The sequence below is a fragment of the Lepidothrix coronata genome, unplaced genomic scaffold, assembly GCF_001604755.1.
Source record: "Lepidothrix coronata isolate B3197 unplaced genomic scaffold, Lepidothrix_coronata-1.0 Scaffold5, whole genome shotgun sequence".
In the NCBI taxonomy this organism is placed as follows: domain Eukaryota; kingdom Metazoa; phylum Chordata; class Aves; order Passeriformes; family Pipridae; genus Lepidothrix; species Lepidothrix coronata.
The window spans coordinates 9,347,255-9,351,393 of NW_016690185.1; the positions used below are offsets into that span (position 1 = coordinate 9,347,255).

Below are 4,139 nucleotides of genomic sequence, written 5' to 3' on the forward strand. Positions count from 1 at the left end.
ATCTTTTGTTTTGTAAATGTTTTCTACTGAAACTCTTCACCCATTTTAAATATCTCATCTGGTTTTGATTCCTATGAAGACTCTGGATTCAGCTGAAACTTATGGCTGTACTTGCCTTTATTGGTGTTAAATATTTTGCCTGATAATTTTGTTGGATATCCTTCTTTCTTTTATTTTTTGTTCAAGTGAATGAGTAGTAGGAATATAGTTGGCCACAGGTCTATTAATAAAACCAAATTCAAGTAGAGAATGTATTTTTGCTGGAATGAAAATTGCTTAATAAAACTGTCAGATTCACTATAGTTTTGTTACAAAAGAAAACTGGAAAAAATGTTCCAGAAACACAAAAAGTCCCATCTTGCATTTCATTTTGAAATCTTGTTTCATTTCAACATTATTTGATTTTATATTATGTTTTAGAGTCTCAGATGAAATATTCTGATATGCCTGGATCAAGTTGTATTTTCAGAATGCTCATTTATGAACAAGTTGGAAATTTTCGGTTCTTATTGTGATTCAGAACAGGAGTTTTGCAATACTAAACAAGGCATCCTGAAATGGAAATCTTATCCTCAGCTACAGCTTTGTTTAGCTCTAAGCAAAACCCACAATCACAGAATCACAGAATGGTTTGAGTTTGAAGGGATCTTAAAGATCCCTTCCAACTTCCCTGCCATGGGAAGGGACACCTTCCACTAGACCAGGTGGCTCAAAGCCCCATCTAACTTGCACCTGAACACTTCCAAGGATGTGGCATCCATGGGAAAGCTGTTTCAGTGCCTCACCACCCCCACAGTAAATTTCTTCCTCATATCTAACCTAAACCTACCTTCTTTCAGTTTAAAGGCATTACCATCTGTCTTTTCACTCCATGGCTTTGTAAAAAAATCCCTCTCCAGCAGTCTCATAGGACCCTTTTAGGTACTGGAAGGCCACAAATAGATCAACCCAAAGCCTTCTCTTCTCCAGACTGAACAATTCAGGTCTCTCTGTCTTCATAAGAGAAGTGCTCCAGCCCTCTGAACGTATTCATGGCCCTCCTCTGAACCTACTCCAACAAGTCAACGTCCTTCCTGTGCTGAGGACCCCAGAGCTGAATGCAGAACTCCAGGTGAGGTCTCACCAGAGTGGAGTAGAGGGGGAGAATCACCTTCCTCAAACTGCTGGCCACACTTCTTCTGATGCAGCCCAGGATATGATTGGCTTTTTGGGCTGCAAGTGGACATTGCTGGGTCACATTGATCTTTTCATCAACAAATACCCCCAAGTTCTTCTCCTTAGATCTGTTCTGAATCCATTCTCCACCCACCCTGTACTTGTGCTTGGGATTGCTCTGACCCAGATGCAGGACCTTGCACTTGTTTAACTTCATGAGGTTTGCACAGATTCACCTTTCAAGGCTGTGACATTCCTGGATGACATTCCTTCCCTCCATCATGTTGACCACACACACAGGGCTTGATGTCATCAGTAAACTTGCTGAAGGTGCACTCAGTCCTACTGTCCATGATAAACAGAGACAGTTCCAATACTGATCCATGAGGAGTGCCACTTGTCACTAGTCTTCATGCACACACATACACACGGTGCTACTCTGTAGCTTTACTGTCCCAGAGAGAGGCTGAAATATTTCCCTCAGATGCTTATTCATGGCTATCTTACTTTTGATCTTTGCATGCTACTTGATATAAAAGTCACCTCTGACCTTTATGTACCTTTTGTTGCCAGGGTAAGAAAATTTTATAAGTGTTAATCCTGGCTACGTGTTGCCTTTCTGCTCAAAAGAATGGGGTGCAAAAGTGTCTGCACTTAAACTGGAGTTGCCACTTAACAGTCTTCCATCCTCACAGTATTATGTCATAGTTTGCATTTAGTATTTCTAATTTCTTTTTTGAGATTTCTGTCAATGCTCCTGGTTTTTCAGCATCATAGTTCACTGAGGAGTGCTTATAAAGTGTGTTCCTCTTAGGGACCCAAAGATGATGCCTCCAAGCTCCTCCCAGCTCTGGAAATGGATACTCATTGCAGTTTATCTAACCTAGATCTAGACAGCAGAAAAATGAATTGCATAGTATAGCAATGTGCAGTTACTGAGGAAGCTGACAAAATACAGGCATTGGTTGTGAAATGCCTCTGTAAAAAGAAGTTATTTAAAGTCCAGCTGAGCGCTTATCACCATGGTCACCTGCTGACACTACATCACATCGGGCAGAGGATTGTTCAGCATTGCTTCCAGTATGTGGCTTGGGCATATCAGCCTCTTACTGGCTGCATTTTCCAGATGGATGCAAAATTGGTGTCCAACTTCTTGAGTGGGGTATGAGACACTCCCTCTTACTGTTCTCCCTCTCTCTGCTTTAAAAATAGTTGGGCTTACTTTTTCTTGTTCTATATTGACATGCCACAAACACAGGTCAGACCTTTGGAATTAAGAAAGTGACTGAGTTGTCCCAACATTTCTCTCACAAGAACCAGATGGACAGAGCACTCCCATGCTATGGAAAATTCCATCTGAAGTTTGTCTCTGGCTTAGCTAAAGTAGAATTACTGTTAGGTGACTGTCAGAATAACAAGGTTTTATTTAGTTCAGAATGGTTATGAATGTTTGTTTTGTTCATCAGTCTCGTGCACCTAGGAAACTCCCCTAAGTCCACATTCTCTAAAGATGATATTCCTACAGGAGATTTCATGAAAGATGAATCAAGATTTAAAAAAATCCCTGAGAATGTGTTAAGATCTGATTAAAATTATTAGAGAGATGACCCTGCCTGAACTAAGGTGTAAACAAGACCATATGCTGAAGCCAATAGTATGGATTTTATTTAATGGTAAATGTGAGGCAGAGAGAGAAAAAGAAAGAAATAGGAAAAAGAAGGGGGTGGGGAAGAAAGAGAGTGACAGAGAGAGATTAAACAGAAAATATATCACCACTTCATGGAACCCACTGATGTCCCATAGGTCCTCTTGTTCTGGTCTTCTTGGTGCTGAGGATCCTGCAAAACATAGTGTCCAGTGGAGTTAATAATCTCATTGGAAGGATGTAGCACACCACCAGGTGCAATGGGATTCCTCGTCTGTTGCTGAGGTTCGGTGAAACACTGATGTAACCAGCAGTAATTTTCAGACAGGAAAGCCAGCAAGCCTCCTGGTCCCTTCTACAAATTTTGGAAGCCAGTGGTGACACTGTGCAGTGATTGACCAGAACCCTGCTTTTGTCTAGGGTTTCCCCTATGCAATGTTTGCACTTATTCCACAGTAGCAGAGCAGTGGCAGGGAGCAAAAGGTGTGCATTTCTGGGCATATCTGGATAGATGCAGAATTTGCATTCTTCTCCCAGTCTTGCTAGACTGGGCTACTTTTATTTTGGAAGCTGCAGAGTGGCTATTCTTGATGGTTTAAGATTGGTGGTATACTAGTGTATGAGTGCGTGTCTTTTGTGGGCAGCGTTTGTTGCACATATGGTCTAGAAACTGTAAAACTGCAGCTAGGAACATGCTGAGTCTGAACTAATAAGCCCTGTCTGGCAGGACAATGCAAATTGTATAGACAAGGAGAGGCCTGAACCCAGACCATTATGAGGAAGGCAGGACAGGGATCTAAAATGGTGTTGTTTTTTGTTTTCTGTTTCTTTCAAAAATGACTCTGTGCCACAGTAAACATGGCTAACAACCCTGCCTGCTAGTTCAGAGTGCTGGCGAAGGGAGCTCACATCTGCCTGCAATCGGCTATGTAGACATATCCTACGTGGCTTCTGTACTGGAGCTGGCTCCTCTCTGCTCAGCTCTGAATACAGTCAGAGTTCACTTATGTTGCTTTGCCTGCATCTGTAGGCATACCCAAACCAATGGGATGTAGACTTTATGGATTAGCCTTTTCCTGAGGTGTGAAAAGCCTTTTTAGGTCCGGCAGCCTTATGAATTCAGTGTAATAGGCTGTAATTTGGCATGTTCTGGCTTGTTTGCACTCTTAATACAATACAGGGTTCATAATTTGACACAGATATAACCCATTCTGTCACAATACTAGTTTGCCAAGATTTATTCTTTTAACAAAGAACATAGATTCTTTTAATGTCTGAAAGCTAATGAGGAAGGATTTTCCAAGTGCAGTGTGATTACACAAAAATGCCTCCCCTCCCC

General features: G+C 41.6%; 1 long non-coding RNA gene across 1 annotated transcript in view; it reads right to left on the minus strand.

Moving 5' to 3' along the window:
• Positions 1–2,880: 2,880 nt before the first annotated feature.
• Positions 2,881–4,139, minus strand: part of LOC108503603 — a 10,542-nt gene continuing 9,283 nt past the window's right edge. Inside the window, exon 4 of the long non-coding RNA XR_001876873.1 lies at positions 2,881–2,993. This is a non-coding gene — a long non-coding RNA (uncharacterized LOC108503603). The remainder of the gene's footprint in view (positions 2,994–4,139) is intronic.